The sequence below is a fragment of the Aquarana catesbeiana genome, linkage group LG09, assembly GCF_042186555.1.
Source record: "Aquarana catesbeiana isolate 2022-GZ linkage group LG09, ASM4218655v1, whole genome shotgun sequence".
Taxonomy (NCBI): Eukaryota; Metazoa; Chordata; class Amphibia; order Anura; family Ranidae; genus Aquarana; species Aquarana catesbeiana.
Window position 1 is genome coordinate 9108266 of NC_133332.1, and position 20206 is coordinate 9128471.

Sequence of the window (20206 nt, forward strand, 5' to 3'; positions counted from 1 at the left end):
CGGCTGAAGGGAAAAAAAAAGTATAAAAAAAACACCCCACGTAGTGTAGAATATCAGATAAAACCGCTTTATTAAAAGGTGTTGCACTTATACATCAATTAAACATCCATGTGCATGTTAGGTAAAAGCAAGCGGGCAAGACAGATCCAAACACTTCTGTGTTGACGTTGAAGCGGGATAACATCAGCAATTGGCTCCACCCTACGTGTTTCGTCTAATCAGACGTCATTCGGGGGGGGCATTACTTGCCACCGATATGTAACGTATATGTGCAGTGGCAAAGAAGATTACGTGCATCAAATGTTTCTGTGCTGAGAGCGTGCTCACTGCACGTTCCCAAATTCTCAGTATTAACTAATGCCAAGAAACAGGCAGGACCCGCTCCTGATCATGTGACCAGATTATATGCATGGACAAGCTATTGGGATCTGAGCCCAGGTACAGTATATATCTTGTTTCTATTGTATTGCAGGTCACTGGCCAGACCTAAACCTTGTAGCTCTCCCCCAGTTTGTGTCTGTTTGTCCCATCGTTGTGTCCACAAGTGGCAGAGTAGAGTAGGACTGGTTAAAGAGGGATTACCAGTGGTGGCCCGTCCATTAGGAGAGCACGGACTCCGCCCCCTCTCTCCACGCCACTCCTTATATGCATAATAGCTATCCATGGCCTCCGCGGCCACCCCCTATTCATGTGTCTGGCCCCTTTCAGGACACCAGGCACATGAATTACAGCGGCCAGGGTTTTTTTTTTAAGCACCTGATAAGAGCCAGAGGCTGATCAATGTTTATAAACAATGTTACTTTGAATCTCTCTATTTACTGTCTGAAAAATGTTTATAAACAATGTTACTTAGTATCTCTCCAGCTCCTGTCTGATCAATGTTTATAAACAATGTTACTTTTTATCTCTCTAGCTCCGGTCTGAACAATGTTTATAAACTGTTACTTTGATTCTTTCTTTCTTCCCACTGAACAAAGTTTATAAACAATGTTACTTTGTACCTCTCCACTTTCTGTCTGAAAAATGTTTATAAACAATGTTGCTTTGTATCTGTCTCCCATCTGATCAACATTTATAAACAATGTCACTTTGTATCTCCTGTCTGAACAATGTTTATAAACAATGTTACTTTGTATCTCTCTATCCCCTGTCTGATCAATGCCTTTAAAGAATGTTACTTTGTATCTCTATTTCCTGTCTGATCAATGTGTATAAACATTGATACTTTGTATCCCTCTAGCTTCTGTCTGTACAATGTTTATAAACAATGTTAATCTTTGTCTCTCTAGCTCCTGTCTGGCCAATGTTTATAAACAATGTTACTTTGAATCTCTCTTTCTTCCACCTGAACAATGTTTACAAGCAATGTTATTTTGTATATCTCTATCTCTCATCTGAACAATGTTTATAAACAATGTTACTTTTTATCTGTCTCATATCTGAACAACATTCATAAACAATGTTACTTTGTATCTCTCTATCCCTTGTTGTCAAAGTTTATAAACAATGTCACTTCCATCCAGATCATCCTGTCTGCACATGGATAGAGTCTACCTCATTTCCTGACTGGAGCGTGTCCAACGTCATCTAACTCTTTCCTCTGCAGCCTAACTGTCCCCGAGTGTTACCCTGACTGGTCTGCATATAAATAAAACACGATGAGGAATACCAACTCCTCCAAACTGACGTCCACCCATCAAGGCATGTTAAGATTTGCATACCTCCTCCTCCGTAGTGCCAGCACACTGCTTACATCAGAGCTGAGGGTACTGAGGCAGAGTTTACAAGAAGTCATGTAAGACACACTGCCCACCCCTCCCACCAGCCACGATCTACCTGCAATGTATAGAGAAGCACAGAGACCCAGTGATGATATTACTGGGTTTAAATTAAAGTATGTCATGAAAAAGGATGCATGTTGATGGGGGGGGGGGGGAGGGGACCAGAGAAAGCAAAATATAAACATATGAAACTTTAACCACTTCCGGACCGCCGCACGCCCATATACGTCCTTACTTTGAAGAGGAATATCCTTGTTATGGCAGCAGCTAGCTACCATAACCCCGGTATCCTCTTCTTCGGCCAGCGGTCTGGATTCTGATAATAGTGGTCTCTGCGGTGGACTCGCCATGAGATCACTTTTATCCGCGGCAGGAGAGGGGCCCCCACTCCCACCGCGCTCCGGTGCCCTACGCCGCTTACCGGAGCCATCGGCAGCGGCGGAGGCGATCGGATGTTGCTCCTTCCTTGGCATGGAGACGAGTGAGAGGGAAGATGGCTCCCACCCGTCTCCATAACATTGCAGGGCGGAAGCGTCATCAAAAAGTCACTTCCGCCCACAGCTCTTAAAGGGCCATTTTTTGGAATTTTTTAAAATGACAATTTTTTTTTTTTATTACATTTTAGTTTAAATATGAGATGTGAGGTATTTTTGACCCCCCAGATCTCATATTTAAGAGGTCCTGTCATGCTTGTTTTCTATTACAAGGGGTGCTTACATTCCTTGTAATAGGAATAAAAGTGATACTTTTTTTTTTAAAGAACAGTGTAAAAATTAAAAAAAAAGGTAAAATAAATAAGAAAAAAAAATGTAAATGTGCCCCATCCCGACGAGCTCGCGCGCAGAAGCGAACGCATACGTGAGTAGCGCCTGCATATGAAAACGGTGTCCAAACCACACATGTGAGGTATCGCCGCGATCTGTGGAGCGAGAGCAATAATTCTAGCCCTAGACCTCCTTTCTATCTCAAAACATGCAACCCGTAGAATTTTTTTAAACGCCGCCTATGGAGATTTTTAAGGGTAAAAGTTTGTCGCCATTCCACGAGCGGGCGCAATTTTGAAGCGTGACATGTTGGGTATCAATTTACTCGGCCTAACATTACCTTTCACAATATAAAAAAATTGGGCTAACTTTACTGTTGCCTTATTTTTTAATTTTTAATTTTTAATTTTTAAGCCCCGCCTATGGAGATTTTTAAGGGTAAAAGTTTGTCGCCATTCCACGAGCAGGCGCAATTTTGAAGCGTGACATGTTGGGTATCAATTTACTCGGCCTAACATTACCTTTCACAATATAAAAAAATTGGGCTAACTTTACTGTTGCCTTATTTTTTAATTAAAAAAAAAGTGTATTTTTTCCAAAAAAAGTGCGATTGGAAGACCGTGGAGCAAATACGGTGTGACGGAAAGTATTGCAATGACTGCCATTTTATTCTCTAGGGTGTTAGAAAAAAAAAAAAGTAGAATGTTTGGAGGTCCTAAGTAATTTTCTAGCAAAAAAAAAAAAAAGTTTTTAACTTGTAAACAACAAATCTCAAAAAGAGGCTCGGTCCTTAAGTGGTTAAATGTAACTAATAGAAATAGTAGTCCATTCTATTTTCAGCATTGTCCCCTCTGAACACATCCTCGGATACAAATATAAAATATATAAATTTGGGAAGGTTTGTAATAGCCCAAAGCCGAGATGGAATCCATTTTCCTACAGGTGTATCTTGCGCAAACTGTTTCTGCTGATAACCAGGCCCTATTACATTTATTCAATTCATCGTTTTATTTCTAGGGTGTGCGTGTCAATATGATTTAGCATGATATTTGATTTAATCCCGCGGATTCATTAATTTCATGCCTGACACCTACGGCGCTAAGTAGATTTTGCAGGGTGCATGACAGACGCTGTATCAATACGGGTTCGGGGAGAGAATGCCGCTTCCTATTCACCGCATCCTCATTGTCTCTAACATAAATGATGTGCTCATACATACTAATTAAATCGCTGCTCCGGCTGCACGAATTACAATGATTGAGAACGTTTAATTCTTCAGTCCTGTGTGCTCGGTCTTAGGAGCCGAAACACTGATACTCCCTATCATGTCGGCGGCTTTTCAGTGGGGGGAAAAAGGCACAGGCTCGAGACACTCACTCCCGTTCTGGAGGAGCAATGTTTGTTTTTTTTTTTTTTGCAATGTCTGTGCGTCCAAATTCATCTGCAGTGCCAAAGGAAACACAGAGCTTCCACGGAGACTGCTGCCAAACGGATAAATCCTCAGATAAAACACATATTTAGGAACCAATTCGCTTGCCAAAAGACTTGTAAAGATATTTACATACTCACTGTGTTGCATGGCCACTGGAGTAAGTAGGGGGACACCAATATTGGCCTTATGCAACCAGAAATTCCTGATTAGGGATGAGAGCAATTGGGAAGTATTGCTCTGTGAAAATTTGGGTAAAATTTGGGGGTTGCAAATGTAGCCTTTTTGGATGGATTTGGGAAGGGTTGGGCTCCTGTCAAGTTTTTTTTTGTATGTACTTATATACTAGCTGTGTTCCATAGCTTCTGGAAAAAGTAAGGTGACACCATTATTGGCCTTATACAACCAGGAATGCCTGTTAGGAATGAGAGCAATTGGGAGGTTTTGCTTTGTCAAAATTTTGGTAAAATTTGGAGGTTGCAAATTTAGCCTTTCTGGATGGACTTGGGAAGGGTTGGGCTCCTGTCAAGTTTTTTTTTGTTTTGTTTTTAATGTACTTACATACTAGCTGTGTTCCATGGCTGCTGGAAAAAGTAGGGTGACACCATTATTGGCCTAATGCTGCGTACAAAAGAGCGGACTTTTCGACCGGACTGGTCCGACGGACTATCCAACAGACTTTTGACGGACTTCCAATGGACTTTCCGAATGAACAGACTTGCCTACACACAATCACACCAAAGTCCGACGAATTCGTACGTGATGACGTACGACCGGACTAAAATAAGGAAGTTGATAGCTAGTTGCCAATAGCTGCCCTAGCGCCGGTTTTTGTCCGTTGGACTAAATACAGACGAGCTGACTTTTCTATAGGAACTGGGTCCGGCGGAGTTCCGACGTAAAGATTTGAAACATGCTCCAAATCTAAAGTCCGTCTGATTTTCGACCGAAAAAGTCCGCTACAGGTCCAATGAAGCCCAAACACGGTCGAATTGTCCGCTGGACTCAGTCCATCGAACCAGTCGGGTCGAAAAGTCCACTCGTGTGTAGGTGGCATTATACAACCAGGAATTCCTGGTTAGGGATGAGAGCAATTGGGAAGTATTGCTCTGTGAAAATTTTGGTAAAATTTGAGGGTTGCAAATTTAGCCTTTTTGGATGGATTTGGGAAGGGTTGGGCTCCTAGGAAGTTTTACTTACATACTAGCTGTGTTCCATGGCTGCTGGAAAAAGTAGGGTGATACCATTATTGGCCTTATACAACCAGGAATTCCTGGTTAGGGATGAGAGCAATTGGGAAGTTTTGCTCTGTGAAAATTTTGGTAAAATTTGAGGGTTGCAAATGTATCCTTTTTGGATGGAGTAGGGAAGGGTTGGGCTCTGAAAGGAAATAGTAGGTATTCTGGATGACCACCTGTCTATTAGGTACACCAACAGGGCCCTCAGATATCTGGAGACACACCGAATGAAACGAGAAGCAGGTTGTACATTCGTAAAAAGTCTACCTTTATTAGGTGTGTTACAGCTTATATATGGTTCAACATACCAGTAGAACGAGGGAAGAGGGGAGTGGTTAGTGGATGATGTATTGGTATAAAATATATGGTTATACAAGTCAATGACCCTTTAAGATACATTATCATGAGTTAACATGGGTGAACAGACCATCTGGTTACGAGTCATAAGTCATGCATCCTGTCCCATGGCCTACAGAACAGAGTACAGGAAAAGACAAACCAACCCACAATGATATATATAGGACAGTGTTTGTGCAAGCATTTTTCTAAGTATTCTTTCATAGTTGAACTGGCAACGCATATCAAAGCATATCACAAATGGGGTCACAATGGTTTGGGCATATTACTACAGGATCCTGCCAAGTTTTTTTTTTATTTGCTTACATTCTACCTGTGTTCCATGGCCGCTGTAGGGTGACACCATTATTGGTCTTATACAACCAGGAATCCCTGGTTAGGGATGAGAGCAATTGGGAAGTATTGCTCTGTGAAAATTTGGGTAAAATTTGGGGGTTGCAAATTTCGCCTTTTTGGATGCATTTGGGAAGGGTTGGGCTCCTTTCAAGTTTTTTGTTTTTTTTTATGTACTTACATACTAGCTGTGTTCCATGGCTGCTGGAAAAAGTAGGGCGATATCATTATTGGCCTTATACAACCAGAAATTCCTGGTTAGGGATGAGAGCAATTGGGAAGTTTTGCTCTGTTAAAATTTTGGAAAAATTTGAGGGTTGAAAAATTTAGCCTTTTGGATGGAGTTGGGAAGGATTGGGCTCCTGCCAAGTCTTTTTTTTTCATTTGCTTACATACTAAATGTGTTCCATGGCTTCTGGAAAAAGTAGGGTGACACCATTATTGGCCGTATACAACCAGGAATTCTTGTTAGGGATGAGAGCAATTGGGAGGTTTTGCTTTGTCAAAATTTTGGTAAAATTTTGAGTTTGTAAATTTAGCCTTTTTGGATATATTTGGGAAGGGTTGGGCTCCTGTCAAGTTTTTTTTTTATGTACTTAGATACTAGCTGTGTTCCATGGCTGCTGGAAAAAGTAAGGTGACACCATTATTGGCCTTATACAACCAGGAATTCCTGGTTAGGGATGACAGCAATTGGGAAGTTTTGCTCTGTGAAAATTTTGGTAAAATTTGAGGGCTGCAAATTTGTAAATGTCAATGATCCCAAAAAAGTGTCAAAAGTGTCTGATCTGTCTGCCGCAATGTCGCAGTCATGATAAAAATTGATGATCACCGCCATAACTAGTAAAAAAAAAATAATAATCAAAATTCCGTAAATCTATCCTCTCTTTTGTAGACGCTATAACTTTTGTGCAAACCAATCAATATACGCTTATTGTGTTTTTTTTTACCAAAAATATGTAGAACAATACATATTGGCCTAAACTGATGAATCATTTTTTGGGGGATATTTATTATAACAAAAAGTAGTTTTTTTGTTTATAGCGCAAAAAATAAAAACTGCAGAGGTGATCAAATACCACCAAAAGAAATCTCTATTTGTGGGGAAAAAAGGACATTAATTTTGTTTGGGTACAACGTCGCATGACCACACAATTGTCACTTAAAGCGATGCAGTGCCGTATCGCAAAAAATGGCCTGGTCAGGAAGGGGGTAAATCCTTCCGGGGCTGAAGTGCTTAATTTACATACTTGAGGCGTTCCATAGCTGCTGGAAAAATTAGATTGATACCACAATTGGCCTTATGCAATTAGGAATTCTTGATTACAGATGAGAGCAATTGGGAGGTTTTGGTTTGCCAAAATGTTTTTAATAATTTGGAGCTTGCAAATTAGCCTTTTTGGAAGGAGTTGGAAAGGGTTGGGCTCCTGCCATTTTTTACATTTTTTTATTTTTATGTTTAATTTACTTACATACTAACTGCGTTCCATGGCTGCTGGAAAATACAGTAAAGGATGACACCATTATTGGCCTTATGCAAGCAGTAATTCCTAGTTAGGGATGAGAGAAATTTTAAGGTTTCGCTTTTCCAAAATTTTGGTAAAATTTGGAGAGTTGAAACTTTAGCCTTTTGGATGGCATCAGGAAGAATTGGGCCTCTGCCAAGTTTTTTTTTTAATCCTTTATTATTTTACATGCTTTCTGTATTCCATGACCACTGGAGTAAGTAGGGGGACACTATTACTGGCTTTAGGCAACAATGAATTTCTGGTTAGGGATGAGAGCAATTGGGAGGTTTTTCTTTGTCAAAAATTTGGCTCAATTTGGAAGTTGAAAATTTAGCCTTTTTGGATGGAGTTGGGAAGGATTGGGCCCCTGTTGTCAAGTTTTTTTTCTTTTATATTGAATTTATGTACATTCTAACTGGGAAGAGTTACTAAATCTAGTGCACACAGAATCTGTCTCAGCTGTGCATATTAACCAATAGGTGTTTAGATTTTATTGTCAAAGCTTAATAGAACAAGCTGATGTTAGAAGCTTATTGGTTACTATGCACAGCTGATTAGGATATTCTGGTTAGGGATGAGAGCAATTGGAAGGGTTTTATTGAAAATTTTGGTAAAATTTGAATGTTTCAACTACAACTCTTCTTTCCTAAACCCACCTACCTTTATCCCTACCCTTATCCTAGACCCTACTTTCCCTCCTAATGATGCAAGATGCCGGTCACTAACAAGAGGGATCAAAACTATAGAAGCTGTACAAGAACAAATGTAACAGTGCTACAACCTCCCCTTCCTATCTGCAGACAGCTCCAAAACCTGGTACTCTGGCTCAAATATCTCCAGAACCTAACAGATGCACAGTTCATAAAGCAATGTCAGCAATGTCGACAGGGAGATATAACCAGTAAAAACCCAATGTGTTTCGGCCATTTAGGCCTTGAAGTAGAGGCTGCATCTCTCTACACTCTACCTGCCTTTTTTATGGTCACAGTTTCCAGAGTTCAGTTCCTCCTTAACTATACCCATACAATCTTTTTGGATATTTAGGTGCAAAAAATACCTGTTACCCCTACCAGAAATCTGGTGCACTGACAACTTTTAGAACTCCCTGCCTGTGCTGCACTGAAATCTCAGCAGTGCTATCAGCCCAGTCCAGCACTCTCTTTGGACATCAAAAGCCCCCCCCCCTCCGTTTTGTGGGGAAAAAGAGTGTTCCATAGTCCTAACACATTTCCTGTCCTAGGATGGCATCACTTCTCTTCCATAGATAAGATACTGTAATTCCTGGTTTACAGTGCTGCAATTTCAGATGCCTCTTTGGTTGCACTGAATTGCATAATGGTAGAAGAAATGACATTGCTTCCGATGGCGCCCATTCACATTAATGCAGTGCAGCTGTGATGCAACTTTGGGGGAAGGGTCTTTTGCTACTTTGGTGCAATGCAGTGTTATTTCGTGGTCCATAGACTTCAATGAAAGCACATCAAAATTGCATCTACATGCATTTTTTATGCACCTCTGTGCATGATTTGTGCTGGTTGTTAGGAGCGAGCAGCCACCGACGTCCTAACCTGAGGCCAGGTTTTCACCATATCCAATTTGCATGATATGCGAGTGTGACTGGCTCTCAATGGAGTCGGTTCACACATGTCCGGGGCCAAGGTGCGGATTCCAAAAGGGTCCTGTGCGTTTTTTGGGTCCGGTTCAGGCGAGAATTCAGGTGAAAATCCGGACCAGAATCGCACCTGAATTGGTAAATAGAAACACACCAGACCCCAGGCTGGAAACCGTGGCTGCACATATGTGAACCCGGCCTAGGGTTGCCACCTCGTCCCTTTAAACCCGAACACGTATGAATTACACAGGTTATAAACATTGATCAGACAGGAGAGAGAGAGAGATACAAAGCAACATTGTTCATAAACATTGATCAGAAAGGGGATAGAGAGATACAAAGTAACATTGTTTATAAACATTGTTCAGATAGGAGATGAAGAGATAAAAGTTACCTTTTTTATAAACATTGTTCAGACAGGAAATAGAGAGATACAAAGTAAAATTGTTTATAAACATTGATCAGACAGGGGATAGGGAGATACAAAGTAACATTGTTTATAAACATTGATCAGACAGGAGATAGAGAGATACAATGTTATAAACATTGATTAGACAGGAGATAGAGAGATACAAAGTAAAATTGTTTATAAACATTGATCAGACAGGAGATAGAGAGATACAAAGTAATATTTTAGGTGTAATTTAGTTTTTTCCATTTTGCTATTTTATCATTGTGTATAAATGTTTGAACACCAAATTAGCTGCTTTGATTCAGTCATATGCCACATTTGCCCAAACATTAATGACGTCTGCTCTTAATGATTTTGTTGTTTTTTTATGCTCTGAACTTTCAAAAGCCATTTTCCAGTTTTTATAAACCTCTGCCTGTTAATCGTTGGCAAAAATCTAACGTTGCTAACACAAATCCCTTTGCAAGCTGTCTCTATACCTAGGCCCCTTAAACTGGACAGCTTGAAAACACCGAATTATGTTTTCCACATTGGCCACCAGATGTCAGTATATACAGGAATCTCTAATTACAGAAATATTTTCTAGTTTTTTTCCTTGATGTTGAAATGAGAAAGCAAAACTCCAAACTGACCTTGAATTCCTGACTTGTCCTAATTGTACCATTATTTTTTTAGATTAGGGAGCTTTGAAACGTTGAATAAAACAGCATGATTTAAATTGTATGGGTGGAATCACCATGGCTGATAGATTATTTGGACTGAACAGCACCTCACTGGTGTCACCTAGGTGTCGATGCCTTGTACACCCCATGTGTTCAGGATGCCTGGCACCCATCAGGTGTCTTGGATGCCCAGTACAATCCAGGTGTGCTGGAGGCCTGGTACTCTTCAGGTGTGCTGGGTGTCTGGTACTCCCTAGGTATGTTGGATGTCTGGTGCCCCTCAGGTGTCTCGGATGCCTGGTACTCCTCAGGTGTGCTGGGTGCCTGGTACACACCAGGTGTGATGGATGCCTGGCACTCCCCAGGTGTGCTGGATGTCTGGTGCTCCTTAGGTATGTTGGATGTCTGGTGTCCTTCAGTTGTCTCAGATTTCCAATATCCCCAGATGTGTCAAATGTCTTGTACTTCCAGGTGTGTTGGAAACCTGGTACCCCCAGGTGTCTAGGATTCCAGGTAAGAATGGTCAATGCCTGGTACCACCCAGGTGTGCTTGGTGGCTTTTTAACCCCATGTGTGTTTGATGTTTGGTACCCCCAAGTATTAGGATGCCTGGCTTCCCCCAGGTGTGTCGCATGCCTGGTACTTTCAGGTGTGTTGAAATCCTGATACCCCCAGGTTTCTCAGAACCCGAGGTGTGTTGAATGCCTGATACCTCCAGGTGTCTAGGATTCCTGGTAATCCCAAGATTGTCAATGCTTGGTACCACCCAGGTGAGCTTGATGTATTTTAACCCCAGGTGTGTCGGATGTTTGGTACCCTCGCAAGTGTGTAGGATGCCTGGTAGCACCCCACAGGTGTGTTGGATGCCTGGTCCTGCTCAGGTGTGTAGTTCCCCATCTCAAGGTGTCAGATACCTGGTATCCCTCAGGTGTTTCAGATTGCTGGTATAATAAGGATATTTGCCAGCACACCATGGATCATCAGGTAGAATCCAAACTTTTTTTAATTGAAGCATGATCACATCACAAAAACTTAGTGCAAGGTTTCGGAGTCCCGCAGGACCCCTTCGTCAGGCATGCGATGAAGGGGTCCTGTGTGACTTTGAAACGTTGCACTAACTTTTTGTGATGTGATCATGCTTCAATAAAAAAAGAAAAACGTTTGGACTCTACCTGATGATCCGTGGTGTGCTGGTAAATATGCAGTTATTGTGACTTTCTGATCCAATCTCCAGCTAAAACTTACGCGTTTCGCACTACAGACCGTGCTTAATCACCATGATTAAGCACGGTCTGTAGTGCGAAACACGTAAGCTTTTTTGTCCATTATAAAAGGCAAAAACTTTTCCGGAGTGCGGCTGTCCAGAACTTTTTCCTATGTTGATTGCTGTATGCATTGCCAGCGCCTGGGCTTCTAAAACTGGAGGTGAGGCTTTCTACTTTTATTTGACCTACCTGGATTCCCTCCCCTTTCAGATTGCTGGTACCCCCATGTAAGTTGGAACCCCCCAGATATGTTGAATGCCTTGTGCCTGGTCCAAATCATTTGGTGGAGGGGGGATTATGGTGTGGGGTTGTTTTTCAGGGGTTGGGCTTGGCCCCTTAGTTCCAGTGAAGGTGTCATCATACCAAGACATTTTGGACAATTTCATGCTCCCAACTTTGTGGGAATAGTTTGGGGATAGTCCCTTCCTGTTCCAACATGACTGATCACCAGTGCACAAAGCAAGGTCCATAAAGACATGGATGAGCGAGTTTGGGGTGGAGGAAATTGACTGGCCTTCACAGAGTGTAGACCTCAACCCAATGCTGCAAAGGGTGGGCCAACTCAATATTGAAACCTACGGACTAAGACTGGGATGCCATTAAAGTTCATATGCGTGTAACAGAATACCTTTGGGATGAATTAGAGCGGAGATTGCGAGTCAAGGCCTTCTTGTCCAACATCCAGCGCCTGACCTCACAAATGCGCTTCTGGAAGAATGGTCAAACATTCCCATAGACACACTCCTAAACCTTGTGGACAGCCTTCCCAGAAGAGTTGAAGCTGTTATAGCTGCAAAGGGCGGAGCCAACTCAATATTGAACCCTACGGACTAAGTCTGGGATGCCATTAGCGTTCATGTGGGCGTAAAGGCAGGCGTCCCAATACTTTTGGTAATATAGTGTACATATATGTAATGTTTGAGGGTTCTAAGTAACTTTCTAGCAAGAAAATGCAAATTTTTTCCATGTATGAGAGAAAAGTCGCCAGCAGTGTTAAAAACGTCCAGTGGGCAAGAGGCCCAAATCGTCAGGTTGTTGGGTGAAGTGTTTATTGGCGATCAAACATGGTGAATAAATCAGATCACATAGCAAAATATTGCAAACCATCATTTCTGATGACTCCTCTGTGCGTCTCGTTCTGTGTCACCGGCACACCGGTACAGACCCCGAAGCGGTGAGATTTTCTGCCAACATTTATTGCCCTTAAATACCAGTATGGATCACCGGGAAGACGTTTAAATGCAGAAGATATTCTAATCACTCTTCATGTTTATGCCAATATTACACTCAGGAGGTAATGAAGTGTCTCCTTCAGAATTGTGTTCAGCATCCAAGACGGTTCTCAGCAGGAGATCTGCAGAGCGTTGCTCCATCCTATATTCCTTCCTGACAGACGCCTTGTAATACTGAACTGTAGAGGTTTGCATCGGGGGGGCTTCCATCGAGATCTGCAGAGCGTTGCTCCGTCCCTGAACACACATCCGAAGTGATATCCTCCGAGAGAGAAGATTGTGTTTTTGACCTTTTTTTGAAGATCTGCAGGTTATTGCTCTGCCCCGTCTTCTCCTCCTGAGAGATGCAGATAGGTGTTGTAGTCTTCGGATGGGTTGCATTCATTTCTAGAATCCTCGACCTCCAAATACAAACTAGTGATATATATTTTTTTTTTTGCTAAATTGTATCCATTGCTCTGTCCCTGAAAACACATCCATGAAGAAGATTGTATTTTTGAATTTTATGGAGATCTGCAGAGTATTTCTCTGTCTACCTCCTGAAATACACAGGCGCCTGTTTATAAAGAGACAAAAAAAAAAACAAAAACGCACAGCAGTTGAAAATTGACAGCAGATGTACATTCATGCGATATTTTCCATTTTATATCAATTTATGCTTTTACTGGACACATTGCTATGCATTTTTATTTTTATATATTAAAGTATATTAACCACTTTGCCTACCGGGCACATTCACCCCCTTCCTGCCCAGGCCAATGTTCAGCTTTCAGCGCTGTCACACTTTGAATGACAATTACGCGGTCATACTACTCTGTAACCATATGATGTTTTTATCATTTTTTTTTAGACAGGTAGAGCTTTCTTTTGGTGGTATTTAATCACCGCTCTGGTTTTTATTTTTTACTAAACAAATGAAAAAAGACTGAAGATGTTGAAAAAAAAATGTTTTTCTTAGTTTCTGTTATAAAATTTTACACAATAGTAATTTTTTCCTTCACTGATGTACGCTGATGATGCTGCACTGATGGGTAATGATATTCAGCACTGATGGGCACTGATAGGCACTTATAGGTAACACTGATGGGCACTGATAGGTGGCACTGATGGGGACTGATATGGGGCACTGATAGGTGGCACTGATGGGCACTGATATGGGGCACTGATGAACACTGATAGGCACTGATAGGTAGCAATGATTGGCACTGATAGGTGGCACAGATGAGGAGGCACTGATAGCCAACACTAATGGGCACTGATAGGCAGCACTGATGGGCACTGATGAGGCAGCACTGATAGGTGGCATTGATGGGCACTGATGAGGCAGCACTACTAGGCACAGTGATGGCTACTAATATGCGGCACTGATGGGCACTAATAGACACCTATAGGTAACACTGATGGGCACCTATAGGTGGCACCAATGGGCACTGATATGCAGCACTAATGGGCACTGATAGGTGGCACTGATATGGGGCACTGATGGGCAGCACTGATGAACACTGATAGGCACTGATAGGTGGCACTGAATGGCACTGATAGTTGGCACTGATGGGCAACACTAATGGGCACTGATAGGCAGCACTGATGGGCACAGATAAGTGGCACTGATGGGCACTGATGAGGCAGCACTGATAGGTGGCACTGATGAGGCAGCACTGATGAGGCAGCACTGATGGGTACTGATATGCGGCACTGATAGGCACTTATAGGTAACACTGATAGGTGGCACTGATGGGCACTGATATGCAGCACTGGTGTGCAGCACTAAATGGGTACGGATATGCGGCACTGATAGGTGGCACTGATGGGCACTGATATGCGGCACTGATGGGCACTGATAGGCAGCACTGATGAACACTGATAGGCACTGATAGGTGACACTGATGAGGAGGCACTGATAGGCGGCACTGATGGGCGGAGTAATAGAAGCCCCTCCCCTGAGGATCTTTACCTGCAGGTGCCAAAGAACAGGGAAATATCATGTGACCACATCACAGCACTGCAGGAATAAGGTAGTTATAGGATACAATACAATACAGTAGTATGATATGATATGATATGATATGATATATATGATTTATGTGAATGAATTATAGCAATGAACACTTTATTATCACTTTAACACTTCACTGTATTATATTCTGCAGATGATTGCCTCGCTGTCCCTCCTGGAGATCCACAGAATGTTGCCAAGTTATATCTACTATCTAACAGATACATAGTGCTACATTTTGCAGTTGGTTGCATTACTGACCACTGCAGAGCATTGCACCGTTCCCTCCACCTCCTGACACACACATTACTAGAACAGAATATAATGACAGAGGGATGGACTCCTCAGTGATCTGCTTCCCTCTCACTGTCCATTTACAGCTTGAGCGAAAGGGAAAGACCTGTAAGTGAAAGAGAAACTACAGCAGGGGTTCCCGCCCCTGCCCGACAGAGCTGTACTGCGTGACAGAGCTGTGTTGATCTCAGGACTGGATGGATAGAAATACACCTCTTTTTGGCAGGTATGACAGTCTCCTTATGTATCTGTACAATTATGTTGTTTGTCTGGAGCAGGGCCGGGACAAGGGGTGGGCAGGAGGGGGCGGCTGCCCTGGACACCGTGGTATCATGTGAGATGGGAGAGCGCCATGAAGAGATTGGGGGGGGTTTGTATTGGAAGGGGAAACTGGTGGGGGGTGGCAGGCAGTAAGAAGTGCTCTAGGAGGGTAAAACATTTGAGGGGGTGCTAGGGGTGGTGATTTGCGGGGATCTGTGTTGGAAGGTGAGAAGAGGATTTGTGTTAGAAGGGGGGATTAGGAAGGTTTGTGATAGTATATGTGATATGATGGGGGGGGATTGTGGCAGGAGGGGAATTTTTTTGGGGGGTTGTGCTAATAAGGATGATTGGAGGGATTTGTGCTAGGAAGGGAAATTCTTTTTTGGGGTGGGGGGTGCTAGAAGTGGTGATTTACAGGGATCAGGTTTGGAAGGGGGGGATTTGTGCTAGGAGGCGGGGTAGGGGGTGTGTGTGTGCTAGAAGAGGTGATATGGTGGGGCGGGGGGTTGTGCTAGGAAGGGAAATTTTGTTTGGGTGGGGGATTTGTGCTGATAGGGATGATCGGAGGGATTTGTGCTAGGAGGGCAAGTTTGGGGGGGGGTGCTAGAAGTGGTGATTTACAGGGATCTGGTTTGGAAGTGGGGGGATTTGTGCTAGGAGGGGGGGTTGTGCTAGAAGAAGTGATATGGTTGGGGGGGATTTGTGCTAATAGGGACGATTGGAGGGATTTGTGCTAGGGGGGATTTTTTTTTTGGGGGGGGGGGTGGTGGTAGAAGTGGTGATTTACAGGGATCTGGTTTGGAAGGGGGGAAGAAGATTTGTGCTAGGAGGGGGGATTGGGGGGGTTGTGCTAGAAAAGTTGATCTGGTGTGGGGGGGGGATTGCATTAGGAGGGGAAATTTTGTTTGGGGGGGGTATTTGTGCCAATAGGGATAATGGGGGTGGGGGGATTTGTGCTAGGAGGAAACATTTTGGGGCTGGGGGGACTTGTTCTGGGAGGGGGGAATTCAGAAAAGGGGGATAGGGTGTCTACTGGGATGGGAAATTTTAGTAGTACAGAATTTTTGCTAGGAGGAAGGGTGATTTTTTTTGGGGGGGGGCATTTGTGCTGTGGATATTTGGGGGATGGGAGGGGGCAAACAATTGTTCTGGGAGGGGGGATTTCAGCAGGGGATGGACTTGTACTGGGAGGTGGAGAAATTTACGCTTAGAGGGTAATCATTCAGATTGGTGCTTAGTTCTTTTTGGGGTGGGGGGATTTTTACTGACACGTAATGCTCATGCAATCTTGGGGGGGGGGCAGTTTGGCATGTTCACCTGGGCTCTAGGTGACCTTGTCCCGGTACTGGTCTGGAGTTCAACTTTTCATCCCTGAATTGGCAACAAAGTATAAATATGTATCCCTCGGTGTAAGTGGAGTATCCAGCTGTTGGACGGCGACTTCAGCCTCGGTATAAAGTGCCTTCATCTTCATCAAGGGAAAAGAACAGCATTTTGATTCAGTTCCTGCCGTGAATGAACTATTTTCCGTGGACCATGCCGTAGGTATGTAAGTGGTTGGCGTATTGATTACAAGGTGCACGTAAGATTCAGTCCTCGAAGACCCCAGAGCAAATCCAGGGCAATCCATCTGGAACAGGTTAACGAGGCCAGTCTATCCCCCAACTCCCTAGAAATCTATTAAATTTATAGCCTCACCATCTGTGCTAGTCCTTACATGGCTTTATGAATCATCCACGTTTATTGTTTATTACTTGTCATTGCTTCAAGGCCACACAACCTAAAATACAAGTTTTCCCAACGTTAACGGGTGAACGCAACTCGCAGCAACGTGACGGAAGAAGGTACGTGAAGGAGCTTTTACCTCACCCATGTTCACTGAGATTATAGTTTATTTCAATGCACAATAGTTTTCTTTAAAGAGTATATGTGTATACAGAATATATATATATACATATATATATATATATATATATATATATATATATATATATATATATATATATATATATATATATATATACTGTACACCAATCAGCCATAACATTAAGACCACCCACCAAAACCCTGCAAGGCATGGACTTCACTAGACCTCTGAAGGTATGTTGTGATATCTGGCACCAAGCCATCAGAAGCAGATCCTTTAAGTCCTGTAAGGTCAAGAAGGAAGCCAACCACCAATGATAACAGGATGTCAGTATATATATATATATATATATATATTGATGAGCCATAACTTAATTTTAAAATGTTGTCCATAGTTTGGATTTAGGTACTGACAAAAGAGAAGCAAGTTAGGATTTAGGAATGGTGAAGGAAGCCATGCTGCTTTGCTTGAGTCGCTCGTAGGAGTCCTTATAATGGGCACAGCAGGTGTACAGACCCAGGTGTACAGACCCAGGTGTATAGACTCAGGAACTCAGCACAGGGATGGTGGGAACCCCTCATATGGACCCATCAGGTGTATAGACTCAGGAACTCAGCACGGGGATGGTGGGAGTCCCTTATAATGAGCTAGGCATGTGTATAGACCTGAGAATTCAGCAAAGGAATGGTGGCAACCCCTCATAATGGGTCCATCAGGTGTACCGAACCAGAAATTCAGCACAAGTATGGTGGGAACCCCCTCATAATAAGCCCATGAGGTGTACAGACATAGGAAATCAGCACAGGGATGGCGGTCACCCCTTATACTGGGCACAGCAGGTGTACAGACCTGGGAACTCAGCACAGCGATGATGGGAACTCCTCATAATGGGCCCATGAGGTGTACAGACCTGGAAACTGAGCACAGGGATGATGGTAACCCCTCATATTGGGCACAGCAGGTGTACAAACCTGGAAACTCAGCACAGGGATGGTGAGAACCACTCATAATGGGCACAGCAGGTGTTTAGACCTGGGAACTCAGCACAGGGAAGGTGGGAACGCCTCGTAATGGGCCCATGAGGTGTACAGACCCAGGAAATCAGCACAGGGATGATGGTAACCCCTCATACTGGGCACAGCAGGTGTACAGACCCGGAAACTCAGCACAGGGATGCAGGGCCGTCTTTAATATTGAATGGACCTTGGGCAAACATTTTCTTGGGCCCCCCTCTTCCACGCAATTTCTCTCTGCACATCCTCTGAGACATACAATAAATAGCAGCTAGTTTCAAAATCAGTTTACTGAATCAGATCAGTCAGCGATTGTGATTGGTTGCTGGAGGTTAGAGTGTATCATTACCACTCACTGACTGGCTGCTAGAGGTTACAGCACACATTATGGCACACTGTTAATTTTCTAGAGGTTACAGCACATGACTTCTGCTTGTTTATTGGTTACTAGAGATTACCGTACATTAATACTGCTCACTGATTGGTTGCTAGCGGTTACTGGACATCTATACCACTCACTAATTGGTTGCTAGAGGTTACTGCAGATTATTACTGCTCACTGATTGGTTCCTAGAGGTTACTGTATATACTTACCGTTCAAAGATTGGTTGCAAGGGGTTAGTGCACAGCATTACTGCTCACTGATTGGTTGCTAAGAGTTACAACACATCATCTTCTCACTGCCTGCACACCATGGACTGGGGAGGTGAGGGGACCCATCAATAGACAGAAAACTCCTAGGACTCCTGGGATCAGTAGCAATGCTGGGGGAGGAGGGGAGGGTGATCAGTGGCAATTCTGAGGGGTTGATGGGATCAGTGGCAGTGGTGGGGGTATGGGATTAGTTAGGAGGCAGTATACTGTGACAAATCATGTAGAGCAAAGCTGGAAATTTTTGACAAGTATATAGTCGGGGATTCTACCAATGTAATGGGAAAATTACAATGACCACCAATGTGAGAGGGGATTTACACTGAACATCAGTATGAGGGGGAGTTTGCACTGACCACCATGTAATGGGGGATTTTTTGCCACCCACCAATAAAAAAGAGGGAGTTCTAGGCTGATACCAATGTAATAAGAGCATTTACACCAACCACCAGTGAAAGGGGGATTATACAATGACCTCCATGTAAGGGCGAATTTACACTGACAACCATTGTCAAGGAGATTTGTACTGACCATCGATGTAATGTGACACTTCTTCACCGACCACCAATGTAAAGGGGGATTTACACTGACCACCAGTGTAAGGGCAATTCTGCACTTACCACCAATGTAAAGGGCAATGTACACTGATCACCAATGATATGAAGAATTGACACTGACAACCAATGTAATGGGGGATTTTACATCAACAGCCAATAAAAGGGGGATTTCTACACTGGCCACCAATGTAAGGGGAGATTTACACTCACCACCAATTTAAAGGGTGCTTCTACATGGACCACCAATGTAAGGGAGGATTTGAAACTGACCACAAATGCAAGTTTGGATTTTTTGAATGATTACCAATATAAAGAGGAGCTTCTACACTGGCCACCAATGTAATAGGGATTTACACTGACCACTAATGTAATAGGAGCATTCACAGTAATCACCAAATGTAAAGAGGGATTTACACTGACCACCAATGTAAGGGGAGCATTCACACTGGCCACTAGTGTGAATGAAAGGATTCTACACCAAGCCCCAATGTAATGAGAAGATTTAAACTGACCACCAATGTAACTGAGACATGTAGCCTGCCTTCACATTTGTGTGTGTCGGGAACACATGCAAAATCGCTTTCCTGACACTACAGAAACATGCTGCCCTTTAGCAGATACACAAATGTGACATTAATTGTTAATGACACCCTCACTCATCGGCTGAGATGTGCATATTCACATGCACCAAAATTCAGGGTGCTGTGGCACCACGTTCTTTTGAAGAAGGGTTCCACCTTCAATTTCAGAACAGGCTGATGTTAGGCTTAATGACTATAGTTGTGGGCAGGCCTTTCAAGCATGCTTCTTTACGTCCCCAGTGGGCAGCATTCAGCAGAAGTGATGGTAGATATGACCTCAGGGGGACATGATATACATATCAATGCTGCGGCCCACGACTAGTTACATATTAATGCCACCGCTATTTACATATCAGTGCAGGTTATTTACATGTAAACACAGGGTCTGCAGGT

General features: G+C 43.1%; 1 protein-coding gene across 1 annotated transcript in view; it reads right to left on the reverse strand.

The window, feature by feature from the left end:
• LOC141107404 (protocadherin-11 X-linked-like) overlaps nt 1-20206 on the reverse strand; it is a 1915236-nt gene that overhangs the window by 837623 nt on the left and 1057407 nt on the right. The gene's annotated exons all lie outside the window — the stretch shown is intronic.